Here is a 21,117-nt window from a genome sequence, read left to right on the forward strand (position 1 = left end):
TCACCTTTCAAACCTCTCTGGGAAAAGCATGAGAAAATAGTTTTCTCTCAATCATGATTCATGATATCACAGCAGAAGGCTTTTTCACATGGTAAAATCCCCTTAGAACACACCACAATTCCTAAAATGAGTATAGTACCATCAACAAATGATTTATAATGTAACTAAAGTCTTAAAACCTTCTATTAACTGCAATGCTTTTTAATGAGGTGCTATCATGTATGTTGTCCCAAGATGGCTGCCAACACTTCTTGGATGAAGTACTGACAGCCAATCAGATCTCACGATGAGATGTGTGGTTAGTCTCCGCCCAGATATATCTATCTTTTTAACTCTAATTTTCTCAGGAACTACTGAACGGATTTACACCATTGAACCAAAAGGCACGAGTCTGAACTGAGGACTACCTCTTTGCCAAATTTGCTGTAATTACGTTCAGCAGTTCGGGCTGTAGCTGCGTCAACAGGTCCTATGGGAAAATGCATGGGGAAAACGCGTTTTGGGACCCCCCTTTTTTCTCGGCCCCCACTTTACGAATCACCGTGAAATTTTCAGGATAGGAGCGGACCGGAGCTGGCCAACAGTTTGGAAAATTTCGCGAAGATTCGTCAATCGGCGCCAACGTTATTCCAAATAGAATGTTGCGGATTTCCTCTGGAAAATAGGTCCTAACTATAACTACCTACTGGCGACTGCCAGTAGGTAATATATATATATATATACATATACATATTATCTACTGGCGGCCGCCAGTAGATAGTTATAGTTACAACCTAGTTTCCATAGGAAATCTCAAAATTCTATTTTGAATAACTTTGGCGCCGGTTGACGAATCCTCGCGAAATGTTCAAAACTAATGGGGCGCTCCGCTCAGCTCCTACCCTGAAAGTCTGTGGGTGATTCGTCAAGCAGGGGCCGAGAAAAAGGGGGGGTCCCAAAACGCGTTTTCCCCATGCCTTTTTCAATAGGACCATTAGTCGCAGCTACAGCCCGAACGGCTGAACAGAATTACGTGAAATTTGGCAGAGAGGTAGCCATAAGGTCAAGGAAGTGCCTTTTGCAGGTCTGGTGTAAATCTGTTCAGTATTTCCTGAGAAAATAGCATTTTAAAGCATATCAATATCTATACGCGCGCACCGTGCGCGCACAGTGCGCGCACCCCGGCGTGTGCGAGCGCAATTCTGATTGGTTGTTAGATGTCGGTAAACATTGGAATCGGTCGAAACCAGGAAGTGTCGGCCGCCATTTTGTCTCTCGCAGTCTGAGGTGGTGAAAAAAAAAAGGTGGAGAACGTGAAAAGAGGGCAGAGTGGACAGTTCCTGACCCCCTAGCCTTGGTCAGGGGGTCACAGAAGGACCCCCAAGGGAGAAAAAACAATATTTTTTTAAATATCGCGAGGTGCGCGCACTGCGCGCACACGGCACGCACTACGAACCGTGCGCGCACCTCGCGATTTAAAAAAAAATAATAATTCACGGTGCGCGCACGGTGAAAAACCTGAAAAAAATAAATTCATAAATACATAACTTAGCATTTAAAAAACCGTTCAAATTCACTGAAAAAACCATAGGTTTCACACACGTTATAGTTACAAATTAGCATTTAAAAAACCTTGCAAATTCACTTAAAAAACCATAGGTTTCACACATGTTATAGTTAGCTGGACATTTCACTCGTAAAAAAACAATGAAATTCCCCCGTTATAGTTAGTGCAGGCTACTATAACTCACGCGACCGCAATCCTCTGCTGATGACGTCAGATATTACATCACTGATGACATATGTGTCTTTATGAAAAATAAATTTTTGTAATATATGTATAGCTAAAGATTAACGGAAGAAGACATGGGTAAATAAGTGTCTAAATACAGTGATGTAATATCTGACGTCATCAGCAGAGGATTGCGGTCGCGTGAGTTATAGTTGCCTGCACTAACTATAACGGGGGAATTTCATTGGTTTTTTAAGAGTGAAATGTCCAGCTAACTATAACATGTGTGAAACATATGGTTTTTTAAGTGAATATATATATATATATATATATATATATATATGATGCATAGGTTTTAACATACCAAAGGACACCAATAAGTGAGATATGTAAAAGCAAGATGACTACCATGATAACCAGATACACTGAGGGACATATTACCACCTTTTCGAGCGCCCTTAATAAGAAACATATCAGCCAATCAGGGAGTGCTGTAAATCCCATGTGACCATTTCGAATTTTGGTGCATGAAATTTTGACAAAAATGACACCGTAACGGAAGTATGCAGTCTGTTCACACATAGGAGCGCAATGCGCAGGCGCCTTTGATGCGGAAGAAACTGCCCAGCCGCCTACCGAAGGATCGTTTGAGTGCGAGCTACTGGTTTCCTGCAACCTCATACTCTACTTTGCGGCTACGGCACTAATACGCTTTTACACAGTGACCGCATAAACAAGTAAGAGCACAATGGGAATGCGCAAGTAGAGGTCTGCCTCCCCTCCTTTTTAAACACAAAATAATCGGGGAACTTCTAAATAATTTGGAAAACTAGAACATAAAAGAACAACAAAGACTGCATTAATGAGCCCTTAATAAATATTTGTATAGTGTTTAATGAATATATAACCATCTCTTACAGGGAATTCCTACTAGGTCCCTACTACGATGGATGTAACCTCAGACCCAAAAAACGGGGAAGTGCATTAACCTTACTCTTGAGCCTAGTGCGCAAAAATTTTTTGGATTAAGATTTAAAAGTAAGTTTCCCTTTTTCCAAATAAGGTGTACATGAAAATCAAGAAGTGTAACCGGTCCCATAATTCTTTAAAAGTTAGATGAACAGCATATACTAATAAGGTAATAGCCTGCTCAGATTAAATAGCATGTGCTAGATATACCTTGGTAACATTGGTCCTTTACTAGGAATTCTGTAACTCCAACTATCTAAAGATAGCCCGAGTTATAGCACATTTTTTGGGCATGGGCTCCACACCTATATAGGTTCTTTTGTATACATATCGTTTTCTTTTCATCACATTTTTTTTTCTTGTTTTTTCTAAAGATCACATATCTATGGACTAAATGGATTCTATCGTTTTCACGCTTTAATCTTGAGAGGATTTTTATTCTAATTTTAAATTACATATTTTCTATTTTCTCCTGTGACATACCAAATAACTCAAATACATATAGCTTAAAGTTAAGTATGAGTGGGAGTAGGAACTATAATATGTAACCCAAGTGTTTTTAATATATTTTCAGGTTTCATGGCTAGTTGATAAAGCCGTAATCCTGGATTCCCTATATCAAGAAATTATTGGATACAGGATAAACGAGAAAGCCTTAAAAGATCCAATTGAACTGTATTAACCAAACACCCTTCTACAAAGAAATTAAATGAACGAACGGTACTAGATGTATTTTGTTGTGTCTTAAAATCCATATATAATTTTTTGCATAAAATCTTCACACATTTTGCGATGAGATAGGCACTGAATGAATGAGGGAGTATGTCTGAGGACTTTTATTAGGCATTATAAACCGATAAATGAATTGAACAAAATTCTTTCTGTACTGGACATGATGAAGCCATACTGAATTTCATTTCTTTTTAAAAAGAAGAAAATAAATGAACAAAAAAATACGGTTGTATAAATAAATGTATATTCTTGATAACTGAGCAGTATCTGGGAGTTTAAATTTGAAAATCCAAAGGTCCACTTTGAAATGTGTTTCCTAAATGTTTTTTACATATAAGATGTAGGTGTACCCTAGGACTGCAAGGTTACAATGGCACACTGCACACTGCTCCGGCAACAACCCAATCATGTGCACAAACACTCCAGAAGGTGTCTGATCATGGAAACAAACAGGCACTCATCAACTGGACATACATGTGTGAAAGGGAAATGCTCAAGGGCACATACACATTAACACATTTGCTAATGACAGGACACTCACACTGTCTGATGACTCCAGTGCGCACATGTACACCCATCCATTTGAATATGAATCCATACCTATCCAAGATGACAACACAGCTACACTGGTGTGTACACATCAAGATAGATCACACAGATATGTTGTACCCTGTTCACCCCTCAAGTCATCATGTAAATTGGAATAGCTTCTCTTGTTGGAGATCAAACAAACCTTACAGTTGTGAATAAGTTGAGCTCAGCCAACATAATGAATAGGACAAGAGTGGACCCTCACAGACAAGCATCTTGCCCCCATCAATCCTCAGAGTCAAAAGGTGACATTAGTTGCCAGATCCTCTGGTAACACCTGCATTATCAACTTAAGTACATGCCAATGGGAAAGTGTGAATTCAGAGCATGGAACCAATGAACATATACACATACATTGTACTGCATCATTAGTAGGCCTGGGCTAAAATTCCGTTCCGCTCGCGGAAATTGCGATAATTTGACATTTTTGTGTTCCGCGGAGAGCGCGAAAATGTCAAAATTTCCGCAAACCGCATTTTACCGCAAATTTTTTGCTTGCTCGCGCTGTAAAATAATACATTCTCGCGTGCGCGCGATCGCCTTACCTGAATCCCCCCATTCGCCGACAAGTTTTCCCGATCCGGTCGCGTTCTCCACGAAATGTTGGATTGTTGGTAGCCATTTGCGCTGTCTCGCGACAGTTCGCGCCCGCAGTAACGTCATTCGTCACGCGATCACGTCTTTCTTCTCGCGATCATGCACCGCGAGACAAGTGAAAACAAGATGGCCGCGCCCACGAGCAACCGCATGGGTAAGTTGGCGAGCCACGACCACGCAAAAACTTCTGCATCTGCGCGATATTTCCACGTGTTTGCAGAGATATTTAACATTTTCACGATAATTTGCGAAAGTGAATTTCGCAAATTCCGCTCACCCCTAATAGTAAGGCCAGTGACAACGCTCAGAACATAAATATATTTTTTATTACATAAACTCTGTATCAGCATGTAAAGTGCAAAGCATAAAGGGCAACGGCCAGTTGAAACTCAAGTCCACACATGTGCTTTGACATTTAGCACAGATGATGGAAACACAGTTGACCGCCATGGGAAAATCACCAGGATAGGGCCAGCAAATGGGCAGGTCAGGCACTGCTCCGGGAGGAATGGGGTGGGAAAGGGGACTCTGCTTCAAATTTGTGGAGAACTGGAACTGGGTGGGGGATGACTGTCTGGGGTAGTCATAAGACTGGACCTGGGAGGGGGAGAACTGGTTGAGGTAGAGGGATCCCTGGATGTGGGAGCCTGAGGGCTGGCTGGACCTGGTGGAGTCTTTGCACGGGGAGGTGGTGAAATGCAGCGGGGAGGCTCAGTGGCTGATATTGCATGTGCAGGGCTGGGCCTCACTTGCTTGGGCATACGATAGCCCCCAAGTGTCTTTGGCCAAGGGATAGGTGATGTGGCCACAAAAGCTTCCTTCTTCCCAGAAAGTGGAGCAGGTGCTCGTGGATCCTTCTGATCTGGTGGTATGCTTGGCGGGAGTGGCCTTTTACCCTGCCTCCCCTGTTTTGGAGCTACCAGTATCTCACTGCTTTTCTGTCCATGCTTCCTAGGGGGTGGGTTGGTGGTAGTGGAAGTCTTGGGCACAACAGCCCTCTGAAGTGGAGGGCAGTTGTGGCAGGCAACAGGCCCACGGCAGCCAGGGCAACTTCCTGTGCTGATTTAGGATCAGGTTTGGATCTTGGAGGGCTCTTGGAGGGCGAGGAATGTGAGGTCTGCAATGTGGATGCATGTTTTTTGTGTTTCTGCTTTTCTGTGACCTGTGATGTGCATGTAGTGGGGCTGGCATGTGTGCTCCTTGTGTGCCTTGGGGATGATGCCTTGTGTCCGTGTCATTTGGACTGCTGTTGTGTGCTGCTTGGTGATGACTTGGTGCCTGAGTTCTCTGGTGTGTGTGTACTCTGGTCAGGTGGGGTCACTGGCAGGGTGGTTGTGGAAGTGACAGGAGCCGGACTGTGTGCTTGTGACTGCAGAATGGCTGCCGTCAGTGTGGATGCCAAAGTATGGACAGTTCTGTGCAGGCCACCGACATCCAAATGAATTCCCTCCATGAAAGCAACAACCTGTGACAACTTGTTGCCATGATCCTGGAGGGCATTCAGTAGCGAAGTCTGCCCCACAGACACCTGCCACAAGATGTCTATGGCCTCCACGCTGAGGGCAGCAGGGGACACAGAGGATTGGGCAGCGGTGCCTGGGGGGAAATATACCCTACCCTTCTTAGGGGAGCGGGCCCGGATACCAGTTGGGGGAGCATCAGGGAGGGTGGACACAGGACGGGGTGTGGCAGACGATGAAGCCGAGGTCGAGCCTCCTTTGCCTGACAACACTGAAGAGTCACCGCTGGAGTGTGAGGAAGTGGATGTATGCGTTTCTGGAGCGGACTCCTCCAGGGCACTCCTGTCCCCCTCCGATGCGCTGGTCCCTTCAGTGTCGCTGTACTACCGGGGAGCAGTGATGCCAGTAGCCTCACCAATGGTTTCGGCCCCTCTCCTTCTCTGACCTCGGTAGATTCTGTAGGAGACAGAGACACTGTTCAGTGAAGTGGCCGGAGCACAAACATGTTAGGCAATACAAACCAAAATGCTTGAACTCAAGGCACACATTTGACTCTCCATTTACTGTCTGCATAAGTCAAAATATTTCTATGATCAGCTGGTGCATGTTACCATGGTTATTGGACAGTCATGCTCCATGTTGCTGTCATACTGCCAAATTGCTAGGCATGTGTTGGCATCTCAACATCACATCCTATTGTTTGTAGGCACATCTATATGGCTTCAGCTAAGAGAGCTACACATCGGAATTTACAGTGTGTCACCCTTGAAGTATGAGGTGATAGAACCCCACAGACGGAAAGCTAAAGGAAACTATTTTTAAGTGACATGACATCCTTACATCCACTAATTTAGGTACTGAAACACAACTACTGTTGAAAATTGGTAAGCAATCTGTAGATGTATCAATTACATGGAATTGCACAACATCAATCTCGAAATTCACCCTGACATGATGCTCACTGATGTGCACTTACAGTTGGTGCCACAGAGACTGACACTTATGCTGATGTTACCTGGCCACATGACAATCCAGACGTTGTACAGGCGCAGAATATCTGCACTCACCACTGAGTCAACTTGGAGCCAATTACACTACACTAGAGACAACTCATAGGTTACTGCCTTGCTCTGGGCTGGGATTCATACAGTCTTTCATGTGCAACATCACACTTTGTACTATACTCACCCCCAGCTTGCTGCTGCTGGGCCCTCAGGCGTCCATCCAGCTCTGGCTGTGTCACTGCCAGGATGCTGGTCAATAGTGGGGTCATGCTCCGGCGCGCCAACCGGCCTGTCCGAGGAACCATGCCCAGCGTCATTTCGGCAATGTTTTTGCTAAGGCGGCAGATGTCATCCCACCTCTTGCGACAGTGGTTGTGTCGATGGTTAGAGACCCCTAGTGCCCACACCTTCCGGGTGATGGCCCTCCATATTGCCTCCCGCTAGTGGACCTTGAGCTGTAGGTATGGAAGACGAGAGGAGACATATGTAACACTTCGTAGTGGTGCAATGTGTGTCAGTACACAGTGCAGACACATGAGCGAGTCTACACATAATGACACCAAAAGAAGGATGACATGTCCACTGTACATTTATCAGATGTGAGAGGTAATTTCACACTAATGTAGAGAGTAAGAGGCCATGTACTCTTGTGTATACTGGGCTCATCTCCATAGTATCCCAGTAGAAGGATCACACCCCATAATCACTACCCTCTGCCCAATCGATACTTACTATCTCACTAATGTACATATGTCACGTAATGAACTCATAGAGGACATGGCACAGGGAATGTGTGTCCAAAAAGAGATTTCATGAAGTCATCATTGTAACTGTACTACTGATAAACTACGTTCTTGCAAATTAGTCATTGCATGCACTCAGGGCTCAGGGGGAACAAGACTCTACACCATGAACTTAAACTTGATTGGCTATACAGACTCTAACACTTATACATTATCCTTATGGAGATTCACAAGTATAATGTTTTGCACCAATGGAGCTGCAACATTGACGAGTGTGCCATCCTTCCCATATACTCAAGTGCATCAACTAGTCATGTATTGGAAATGCAGACGACAAAATCAGAAAGCACCTATATTGGCTTGCTGTCTGAGGCACATAGCACTGTTCATTAACATATTGTGATCCTTCTGAGCATTCAAAGAAGGTTTAAAATTCACTTACCGGTACCTCTGGACCACCATACAGTCAGTCGTACTGTCCAATGACCTCTTCTACCAGGACCTCCAGCTCCTCTGTTGTGTAGGGACGGTCCCTCAGGTTCTCAGTACCAGCCATGACTGGTTCCAGAGATGAGATACAGCAGCAGTTCATGCAGAGGAATGGCAGGCAGCAGTGTCTCTAGGCAAGTGACAGGTGTAGTCATTTCACAGACATATATATAGGTCCCTGGGCTTGTTCCAGTGTTGCTTAGCTGATACCATTGGCCAGCCTGGTACGCATCATTCAATTGGGGCCAATGCCGGGCCACGCAGTGGCGGAGCACGCCTACTGCGAGATTAAAAAATGTTAGCCGCTGGCGGTTCCCATTGGCTGATGGCTGTTTCTCATAGGCGGTGATGCACCGCGGAAGTCAGGAAGCAGGGACCGCAATCCTGCATCATTCAATTGGGGCAATGCTGGGCCCCGCAGTGGCGGAGCATGCCTACCGCGAGATTAAAAAATGTTAGCCGCTGGCGGTTCCCATTGGCTGATGGCTGTTTCTCATAGGCGGTGATGCACCGCGGAGGTCAGGAAGCAGGGACCGCAATCCTACATCATTCAATTGGGGCCAATGTGTGCTACCGCAGTGGATGCCAGCTACCGTGTCTGTGAACACAATTTGCATTTCCCTTTTCGCTTTGCTAATTGCATTACTCATCCCAACACATTTGCCTAAAGTGATTTGTACACCCTGTAAAGGGATTATAGAGTGCGACCTTTGAGTTATGTCTTCACACACATGTTATGTCCAAAAAAAGGAGAGTCAAATGACATTCTTTGTCATGTCTTGTGGCCAGAATTGAATGAAATTAGTTAAGGAGCCAAGAAGGACAGAGGACGCTCGCATTGTACTAATGTTGTCTATTGAAACATTCAACCTGTGAACTCTGTTTGAATATCCCTTGCTATTTGGCTGAAGATTTCTTGTCCATGGTTTGTCTTATGAAGGGCCAGTGATGTTGCCTGACATTTAAAGGTGTCCATTGTATGGAGATCAGACATACTTGTAACCGCTAGCACACGTAGTGGTGTGGCATACAGTGGGCCTAGCTGCCATTGCCTGTATATGTTTTCACACACATCGTAGAAGTGCACATGTGAGAAAAAAACACCGGTCCGACATCACCTGTCATTTTCAGCCGTGTGTTCATGTATACACATTCCATGTGTATTTGTGTTTCATTTTGGTTAACATGGCAATGTCTGTAACACAAACTCCTTCCACAGTCATAATGGACTGACAGCGTGATGTGCATAGGGGTGGGCGGAATTTGCGAAATTGACTTTCGCAAATTATCGCGAAATTGCGCAAAATCTCCACGAAGATGCGGAAATTGCTTTTCCCGCCCGTTCGCGATGTGTTTTTGCGTGCTCGCTGGGAAATATATCTCCAACTTGCCCATTCGGTCGCTAATGGGCGCGGCCATCTTGCTCGCGATGCTTATTTCCTGTTCCGGGTCGAATTACGTTTTCACGATCGCAATGATGTGTTCGCGATCGCGATCTCGTGGGATAGCGCGACCGGCTACCAACAATCCAACATCTCGTGGCGCACGCGAACGGATAGGAAAACTCGTCGGCGAACGCAGGGACCCGGTAAGTCGCGACCGTGCACGTGAGAACGCATTTTTAAAGTGCGAACAAGAAAAATACTTCCGTTTTGCGGCAGATTGCGAAAGTTTTGACATTTTCGCGCTCTCCATGGAACGCAAAAATGTCAAAATATCGCAAATTCCAGGAGCGGAATGAAATTTACCGCCCAGGCCTAGTGCATATATGTCTGTCCACTGTGCTGTATATTCATGTATTGTTGTCCAGCTGACATTCACTGGCCTCATTTCGTAATGATGTTGTATTTTGTGTGACTTAAGGTCGAGGTTGTTCAGTGACAGCAGCTACATGCAACTCTGCATTGCTGCTGTTAGCCACATGTGCTGTGTCATCTACCGACAGGGCTGGATACACATGATGTAGCAGTGTACCAAATGCCATACACATCAACTTATGCAGATATTGAAGTAGTTAGCATGTACACCCTGGCTAAAAGAATGACTTCAGCAGATCAAGGTGTGTATGCATGTCACTTGTGCATGACATGTGTTCAACAGTCCTGTCAATGTTGTGGTTGTGTGAGTCTTTTGTTGAGCTGTTTCCCACATCTCATCTTTGATTCATTTTAACATGTGTCCCCTGCCAGAGTACACAGGAGGAGACCAGCTGTCTGTCGCCCTATCCCAGACCTGGCAATGATGGAGGACATCGAAATAATCAAGAAATCCCGACTGGATCACCTTACCCTGCGAGAGCTATGTGCTCAGTTGGAGCCACATTTGAAGCCTTGGCGAACATATCCAGCAGCATTGTCAGCAACAGTGAAGGTGATGGCTGCACTGCATTACTTTGCCACTGGGTCTTTCCAGTACACCGTGGCCAGCGCCGGTGGGATGTCTCAGCCAATGTTCAGCATGGTGTTGCAGGATGTCCTGTCTGCATTGATGACCTACAAGGACAGCTACATACAATTTCCAAGAAGAAAGTAATTGGCAGATGTGAAGGGGGATTTTTATGATCTTGGACACATCCCAAATGCTGCAGGAGCCATTGACAGTACACACATTGGCCTTGTTTCACCACAGGCACGTGAGCACATCTACCGTAACTGCAAGCATTATCCCTCCATAAATGTGCAAGTGGTATGCCAAGCTGATCAGATCATATCCCACGTGTGTGCAAAAATGTCCTGGTTCTGCCCATGACTCCTATATACTGCGGAACAGTGTCATCCCACAATTGATGGCAAATCTTAATCAAGAGCGGGTCTGGTTTGTTGGTGAGTGGGCTGCCTCAATGAGTGTTGTGTCTGTGTAACATGCTGCTCTCCTCATATGTTTCTATTACATTGTTGGTCTGTGTTTCTCCCAACTAGGTGACTCGGGGTATCCCAATCGTCCATGGTTGCTGACCCCACTGAGGAATCTAAGTACACCCGGGTAAGTCGGCTTCAATGATGCCCTTGGGAGGACACGTTGTGTGGTGGAGCGCACTTTAGGACTTCTGAAGTCCAGATTTCAGTGTCAGGACAAGAGTGGTGGTGCGCTACTCTACTCTCCCCAGAAGGTGTGTCAGATCATTGTCGCCTGCTGCTAGCTACACAACTTGGCCTTGCGCAAAGTGATACCCCTGATTCAGGACGATGATGAGCAGCAGGAGCCCCCCGCTGCACAACCATACATGCCCAGTGACAATGATAGTGGTGAGGAAGAAGGTCTTGACCTGGGTGAACAGCTCATCGCCCACTACTTCCATTGAGTGTAAGTTAGCATTGAGCGACTATGACTTTGTCTGTGTGCTTTGCTGTTCTGGCCCAAACTTTGATGGTGTGTTTGGATTCTGGCTATTGTTGTCACACTGCTAAGGGTAACTTTGTGCAACGCTGTGTTCGTTTTTCAACGTACCTTATGTCCATGTTGATGGTGTTGACCAGTGTTCTCTGGAATGCATCTTGTCCAGTGTTGACTAGTGGTGTGTTTTTGCTGTCATGCCAACCTACCACAAGTCACTGTCATTGTCTTGTGCCGTTCTAGGTTCCTCCACTCTCTCAATAGATTGTCGCATTCATAGCTTGTGGTACATTGCAATGTGAGTTAACATACTTCTTACTGTGATAAACATCGTAGTGACAAAAAGGCATAGGGGTGTGAATTGTGTTTATCTCAACGAAAGTGAGAGGAGAGTGCTTAAGTTGAAAGTGATGGTACATTGATAATTAGGGTAGAACACACACTGGTGTAATTCCACAGTCCAATAGAAAAGTCTCATCAATGTGGCAATGTGGGATCGGATCTACAACGTAGCCAATGCTCTGTGCAACACTGGTGACATCAACGGTGATTCCTAGTACTTGTTTTGCACTGTACTTTGCCACATGACCCTCCCGTGGTCTTTTTCGGACATCCCCTCTGCTGTTTTGCCGGGGGGGAACCTGCTGCATGCTCAAAGGTGTCTGAGGAGTGAGTGTCCTGTGACTCACCCCTCCCTGTGGCTGCTGCTGAGGTGTTATGACTGTAATCAGGCTGGCCACTGGGGGGGTGGCAGCTATTTGAGCTGCATGAATGCCCCTCAGAACACCCACGAGCTGGCCCATGTACTCAACAAATTGTCCCAGAAATGAGTCCATGGACCTCTGCAGCAGGAGGAGCTCCCGCAGTTCTTCCACGACCTGTCCAATCTGTCCCTGGTTTTGTTGGTATGCACCAAGGACTGTGTTCACGGTGGCCAGGGCCTCAGTCTTAGTGTCCTCCTATGACTGTTCCCCAGTTGCTCTCCCACCTGCCCTGCAGACACGGACCTGTGGCGTTGCCTGTCGTCACCCCGTACACTGTTCCCAGCATCCCCGGGCTGCCTGGTGGTACTGGTGACAACTGCCACAGGGACAGTGTTGGAGTCAGCAGTGGTGATGGTGGTGTTGGCTGCCACACTGGTCATTGTTGCAGGGGTCAGAGTTGTTGCTGCTGTTGTGGTGGTGGTGGAGACAGTGAGGTCCTGAGACTGAGCTTGCCCAGACACGCCTGAGGGGCCAGGTTGGTCCTCCTTGTCTGAAAAACGGAGAGACTCAGCATCCAAGAGGTCACCTTCCTGGAGGGGAGACTGGCTCGGCTCATTGATCTCAGTGTTTCAAGCTGTTTCAAGCTGTTGATAGCGAGTCACCTGTTAAACAGAAGTTATGTTGTCAGCATGTTCAGTACACTATGCAACTTTGATGATCATGTTTTCAACATTTCATGTAAGATAACCTAACTTTTGACATTGGCATTTCTTGGCATTTGTTACAGTTTGTCAGCAGTCGAACATGCTGTAGATGTTCATACATTGCTTGTTAGCATTGTGACATGGCGATACGAACACTTTCATATGTACAGATATTGTCTTTCCAAAGAAATGTCCTCATGTACCAACTTGTTGCTCATCCATTTCAGTTAATGCAAGGATATTGGGGACTTTTCAGTGAGTATCTGTCTGCTATGCCGCAAATTCATGATTTCTCTTGGGCTTTTTGTACTGACATCATGTAGTGTGTGAGTCTCCATGCATGTGTTGTGTGGATGTGAGCCTTTATGCTTTGGGACAATGGGACTTGCACATTGGATTTTGACCATTGCGTTCTTGGACTATGCTTTTCAGTTAAATGTGACTTCATCACTGACACTGTTATTCATGTGACCTCTGAATGGGATTAGCCGTGTGTGCACTGGCTACAACTGATGGAGCTTTACAGAGTTGCCACCAAGTGCAGGATGTGGTGTTCATATAGCTCCATGCTGTTTGAGAGGGAGGCCTGAGGGCCTTGTGGGAGTTGTGGTCTTCTTCTCAGGTCCCAACAACACCATCCCTAGAAAGGTGGCTACCTACCTGTGATGTGAAGCAGAGGAAGGGAATGCTAGCCTTGTGAGACATTCATATTGAAAACATGCATTGTACATAGGCTTAATTTGTTCTGGGAATTGAGGGTCAATTGTTGTGCACAACACTACATTACAGTGTGATGGGATCCTTGTATTTGTACTTACCTGTCTGCACTCCCCCATCGATTCCTGTGAGACTCTTGGGATGCAGTATGGTAAGCACCTTCTCCTCCCATTCGCTGAATGTTAGTGGTGCACTGGGAGGGCCACCCCCAGTTCTTTGAGCCGCATCATGGTTCCTCTGGCCCTGAGCCTTGACCCTGCTCTTGAGGTCGGTCCACCGCTTTTTGATGTCAGGCAGTGTGCATAGGGTGGTCCCTACTGCACTGACTTTGTTGTAGATCCTTACCCACATTTGATTTTTCCTCACTAGTGGGGTCTGCTGGACCACGTTCCCATACAAATGTGGTTGCGCTCTGATTATCTCGTCTACCATCAATTTCAACTCTGTGTCCATGAATTTGGGCATTTCTTCGGAGGCATGGTGAAAATGAGTGAAAAGTGCATGGTGCAAGGTGGTGGTGAAGATATGTGAGGTGTGTCAGGTGTGTGGATGAGAAGTGGTGTTGTGTGGAGATAGGTGGGTGTGATGTGCTGTGTGATGTGTTATGTCTGTGAAAATGGTGTCCTGTCTCTCTCTGTCTCTATCTCTCTGCACCTGCTTTGCAAAGGATGCTGGTCCAGGAAGGGGTTGGTTATATACTGTGATATGTGGGTGTGTCCACATGAGTGATGACCACCAGGTGTGTTTTCCGTGTTGACCGTGGCTTTAATTGTCAGAAACAGTTGGGGGTGTATCATTGGGGTGTGTGTGATGTGATTGAGGGCAGCGTAGAGTACAGGCACACTTTGAGCATTGTTGTAAAGTTTTTGCGACAGCCATTCATTTTGGCAAAGCGCAACCGCAGCGGTCAGAAAGCAATGCTCGTTCTGCCAGCTCCAACATCTCATCGTAATTAGCCGTGCGGTCATACTGCGGCAGTAGCGGCCTTAGTCCATTGAACAGCTTTCCCCTTCCACCGCGGTCAGATTTGCAGCTTCTCCGATCATGGCGGATGGTCTTTTGGGAATTCCGTCAATGGCGGTCGGATTTTACATGCGTTGCATCATAATCTGACAGGCGGCCATGCCTCAGTACATGCAGGCAGTTTTTTACCGTGAGCACAGCAGACGGAAGGGTTTTTCCGTCCTCCATCGTAATGACCCCCATAGTGTTTTTCCCACAGTTGGCTGAGAAATGCCATGCATCATCTATAGGAGCTGTTGCAAAGAATTCTAGTATTGTTAGCATTATCAGGACAGGGAAATGGCAAACGCTTCCTATATTGGACTACAGTATATCGATAATGATAAAATGATGTTTTGAGTGATGCCCGTATCAAGCTCCATATATCTTCTGTATCTCAAGTTGACTTGTATTTACAGGTTCCAGCCCAACTCTGTCAATTATGGATTTCATTACGTGTTGTTAATCTATTTGAGGCCTTTGAATGGTACCCTGGTTTCCATCATCATGCTGCATGGTTTATTGTAGCAGACCATGGATCTGGCATAGCAGGATATATTGGCTTAGAAGTGCTGCATCCACGGTGGCTCAACGCAGAGTGGAAGTGTGGGCTGCTGCATTTACCCTGTGAGTGCTTCTCCTTCCATGACTGTTTATGTAGATCTGGCCAGGTGTGTGCAAGTGTGTGTGTGTAATTTTTGGTTTTCGTGCTTGTACTGTTTGTTTTTGTATTCTTGTATTGAGCATAGTTTTTTTGTATTGTTGTACAGCTTTCCTTTTATACTCTGCATTTTCATGAACTTTTACCCTCTGCAGGTATTTTAAGGTATATTTACCATTAATTTAAAGGACCTCTCATACTTGTAATTGGTATTGATAAATGCATGCATTATTTTATTTTTCCCATGTTGTAAATATCTCATGTGATAAATAACACATAAAATACATAGCGAACATGGATTATAGGCATGCAGTATAAAGCAAATGTGATTAACATCAAATGTGTTTTTTAACCCCTTCAGCGCGGCGCGGATTACCGCACTGTGCTGAAGGGTTCTTGCGCGGGCGGGGCCGTGACGGAGTGGTTCTGTCACCCGCACAGCGTGACCGACGCGCGTGACGGAACCACTCCGTCACGCGCATCGAAGGGGTTAACTCACAATCAGACAAGTTGGTAAATTCAAAATGCCAAGAAACTTCACTCTTTTCCCCTGATAGCAAAATTGCAAACATTATGTAAAATCTGGTTAGCTGTAATGCAAATAGAAACTAAGCTTCATTATTTACCTGGCTTCTGGCTAAATAGCAGAATGTATATACTGCTTAGCCAGCTGTTGTGCAAATTGCAAAACACCTAATTATTCTCCTGGCTTCTGGCTAAATAGCAGAATGTATGTACTGCTTAGCCAGCTGTTGTGCAAATTGCAAAACACCTAACTATTCTCCTGGCAGCTGGCTAAATAGCAGACTGAGGGCCAGATGTATGACTCTTCCATTTTACGAGTTGCAAATTTCCTCATTTTGTGACTCGCAAAATGTAATGTACAGCAGTGTCTCAGACACTGTTTGCGATTCCCAATGGGGTTGCAAACGACTGCCTTATTAATATTCATGAGGCCGGTCGTAATTTGCGACCCCATTGGGATTGGCCAGCACTCACAGGGATAATGGCTTGCTGGGGAGAGCAGACCACCATGTCTGTGACTTTTGTTTTTTTAAATAAAGCATTTTTTTTTTAAATGCTGCCTGTTTTCCTTAAATTAAAACGGGATGCATTTAATTTTTTAAGAGTAGGCAGTGGTCCTGCTCTTAAAAAATATTTTTGCTGCCAGTCACAAAGGGGAAGGGGACCCCTTACCGTTTGCGAGTGGCTTGCCACTTTTTGAAATAGGTGGTAAACTGCAAGTGATTTGTGACCGCAATTGCGGTTGCAAAACAATCATACATAGAAGTGCGACTCACTATTAGGAAGGGATGGCCTTGGCCCACCCCTTCTTAATAGCAAATCGCAAACCGTATTTTGCGAGTCAGTAATAAATTACTGACTTGCAAATTAGGGTTTGTACATTGCACAGACCTACTTTGCGGTCGGAAACGGGCCAATTAACAGTTTGTGACTGCAGAAAATGGTCGTACATCTGGCCATGAATGAACTATTTGGCCAGTAGTAAAATAGCAGAGAAATTTCACTTTTTGCCAAGATGCTGTCTAGGTAGCTAAAGTTTTGTCTCTTTATGCCTAGTGTAGATTTCAAAAAGCACTTACAACCAGGTAGGACTGCAAACAAAAACTGAACGGAATCCACACCCATCTCAGTATGCAAGTTAGTACTAAAGCTGGCTTAAATGCAACGTATACCTGAAGGGCACTAACTTATACCTCTACATCACCCAATAGCCATTAAAGAGAATGTTTAAATGTTTCAAAGTTAATTTGGAATACATGGCACATAATGTCTCTTCATTATTCCTAGGGCGAAGACTCTGCAACTTGGGAATCCTATTCTGGAAGAGATGTTTTAAGGGATGGGCAAAGTGAGCTGTTGCTCACTGTCCCTTGATTCCAAGAAGCCCCCGGTAAAGTGATTAGGACACTCAAAATTCCTACCATGTAGTGCCAGATTAAACCCTGTGGAGGTCCCTAGGCAGTCGAAATGTAGTCCTCTCCCTTTCAAATTATCTCCAAATACCCAATGCACTGGATTTTGTTACAAACTGACAGCTGCCAGAAGATGAGCTTTTAAGAGACAAACTGTTATGTGAATCTGATGCCTCTGGTTTTTGTACTTTAAGTTGTTAATGGGTACATTACATTATTACAGTATTTTCTCTATAGAGTCTTTAATGTAAAGTGTTTGTTTCTTTGAGCTGAATTTTTTTCAATGTTTTGGAAACAATAGTTAAGAAAGTTTGATTGCAATTTTCTCTCAAGATCAAATCAATATTATTTTGATTCATTGTAGCGGGCTCCAAAATATAGTGGGGCCCATATGTTAGTGACTATTTGGTAATCCGGAACTGCTGCCATGGTAACATCGCTCATCAAAAGCACCTTATTTCATAATTTTGCAGCCGAGTCTGCTTAACAGAAACTTAGGGGTCTATTAGGATGGCGGTCGGAAAACCACCCGACCGCCATGGTAGCGGAAAACAACTGCCCGCCGGTACCGCGGAAAAAACGGCGGTCTGATTAGGATCAACCGTAAAAAAAAAGACTGCGGCGGAACAAGGCCATGAAAAACCTCCCGTAGCGAGCGGAGAAAGCAAAAATCCGTTTGCTTCGGTCGCATTTGCAGCGGAAACACACTAAACTGCCGCCAGGACAGTGGAGACACAGCACGGAAAATAAGGATATCCCCGATGTGACCGCGGTATGTTCCGCTGTTTACGGCTGCCGCGGTGGCAAATAGCGATGCATGGGAGATCTGGCAGAAGGGCTGTAGCATAGCCATCGCTGCGGATGCTCCGTGAAAAAAATGGCGGTCGACTAAAAAAATACACAACAAGGCCACCAGGTGCACACAGCTAACTAGTCCTGCCCCCCAACACATCCCAATGACACACCCCCATGGCAAAGTCAAAAAGTACAAATCCCAGGACAACCCATACAACACACCTGACAGCAATACCCCATCTTGACACACCCACATAGCTGAGCATAAAACCAGTCCCTTCCCTGACCGTAATCCTTTGCAATACTCCACACCTGAAGGGCCCAACAACAGAGCACAAAGGAGAGGTAAACCTGCACACATCACACCAGCAAGGATAGTCAACAAGGTTAATGCAGTAGGGACCACCCCACGCTCCTGCAATGAAATCATGAAGCGGTGGCATGACCGGAAGAGGGTTGTGAAAGAAAAGAGGAACAAGAACCGTGAGCTGGCTCAGAGGACTGGCATTGGCCCTCCCATTGCACCCAAAACATTCACTGCATGGGAGGAGAAGGTGCTTGCCATACTGCATCCAGAGAGTCTCACGGGAATAGCCAGGGGAGTGCAGGCTGGTAAGGACAAACAAATGTAAACCATCACAATGCCATGTACTGTCTTGCACAACTACAAAGCTACACATCCTCGGCCCAAGTACATTCATATGCACCACAATACCCAACACAGGTCCCACAGATGTAACATCTACTCCATCTAAATCCCCCAAAAGGTAGCCAAAATTTCAGGGTTGTATGTGTCCAGGCAACCAGCACCACTACTCCCACCAGGTCCCCCTGTCCCACCGCTGAGCAGGATGCAGCAATCCACACCCACTCAGAAGCATGTGGCAGCAATTGTATGGTTCACCCTCACCTAACAGGTAGGTAGCCATCTTCCCAGGGAGGGCTGATTGGGGGTGGGAGGCCTGCACTACAACTCCCACCATGCCCCCTGCCCCACACCTGAGCAGGATGTATCACTCCCCCCACCCAGAAGCAGTTGGGAGCCATTAAAAGGTTCACCCTCACCTAGCAGGTAGGTAGCCATCTTCCCAGGGAGGTTGTTTGGGGGTAGGAGGCCTGCACTACAACTCCCACCATGCCCCCTGTCCCACACCTGAGCAGGATGTAGCACTCCCCCCCACCCAGAAGCAGTTGGAAGCCATTATAAGGTACACCCTCACCTAGCAGGTAGGTAGCCATCTTCCCAGGGAGGGCTGTTTGGGGGTGAGGGGCCTGCACAACAACCCACACCATGCCCCCTGTCCCACGACTGAGCAGGATGCAGCACTCCACACCCAACCAGAAGCATGTGGCAGCCATTGTATGGTTTACCCTCACCTAACAGGTAGGTAGCCATCTTCCCAGGGAGGGCTGTCTGGGGGTGGGAGGCCTGCACTACAACTCCCACCATACCCCCTGTCCCACACCTGAGCAGGATGTAGCACCCCACCAGAAGCAGCTGTAAGCCATTGTAAGGTTCACCTTCACCTAACAGGTAGGTAGTCATCTTCCCAGTGAGGACTCAATGGGGGTGGGAGGCCTGCAGTACCACTCCCACCATGCCCCCTTGTTACCCAGCTCATCGAGATGGAGCACTCCCTCCCACCCAGATGCATGTGTCAGCAACGGCATTGTACACTTCAAACTAACAGGTAGGTAGACATTTAGCAAGGTTGTTCTGTTTGTGTGTAGGAGGCCTGCACTATCACTCCCACCATGCCCCCTCATTCCCCAGCTCATCGAGATGGATCACTCACTCCCACCCAGATGCATGTGTCAGCCTTTGCATTGTACACTTCAAACTAACAGGTAGGCAGACATTTACAAAGGTTGTTCTATTTGTGTGTGGGAGGCCGGATGTAGCACTCCCACCCACCCAGAAGCAGTTGTAAGCCATTGTAAGGTTCACCCTCACCTAACAGGTAGGTAGCCATCTTATGCTTTTGTGTCCCACCCCTGAGCATGCTGGAGCCCTCCACCACACACACAGATGTGTCACAAATTCCACCCAAATGTGAGAACAGAACACATAAGTAGACAGTACATGCACACAGCCATCCCTTTCAAAAAGCATGGTGACATAAGACAACACCAGCCCTCTCATCACACAAAAATACACACAGATCCTAATGCCACTTACAGTGTGCAGACAGCTAAGCAAATGTGACTGTTACAGCAACCAAAGTGTGACACACCAATTCACATGTTGAGGAAAGTCTGTGCACAATCATGTACATCACTGAATGTCATGTGTAAGTGCCATGGGGCCAGAGAAGCAAGGACCATATGAAAACAAAGCAAGCATGGGCGGTAGTACAAATTGAGATTTGCACATGACATAACAAAGGTATGCCTGAGACAACAATGGCCAGTTCATGCTCCGCTGTAACATCTGCCAGGCAGAGTAATCAACAAACATGGCAACATGTCCTTGTAATCACAAAATTTGCACGTGGCGCATGGTATGTATTGACACGTCACACCATGGACATTTAATGCATGTACCTCAACATCATGTCAGGATGCACAACAAACAATGTGATAACTAGTCAACTGGGTGGTGTATAAACAGTGAATTAGATACATCTAACACCAAGCTTGAGGGTGCACTTCAATTACCATTTTCCATCTGTCCCACAGGTGACCAAGAACTGACTCCAGAGGACAACAACAGCAAACTGCATGGCCAGTGCCCCCTCCCCCCCCCCCCCTCCCCGGAACATGGACTCTTGGATCTTAACTCCTGGGATTCTGAGGATGAGGAGCTCGAAGCCGGCCCATCTGGTGTGCCAGGGCGCAACAGGTCCTAGGACCCCATCGTCCCCCCCCACATCTGCAGCAACATCACCTCATCCTGTGCGTCCTCCACCACCACCAGTGCTGCCTGCAACACCCTCCCTGTACCAGAGGATGACCACCCCACACCACC

This window comes from Triturus cristatus, chromosome 11, assembly GCF_964204655.1.
Source record: "Triturus cristatus chromosome 11, aTriCri1.1, whole genome shotgun sequence".
Lineage (NCBI taxonomy): Eukaryota > Metazoa > Chordata > Amphibia > Caudata > Salamandridae > Triturus > Triturus cristatus.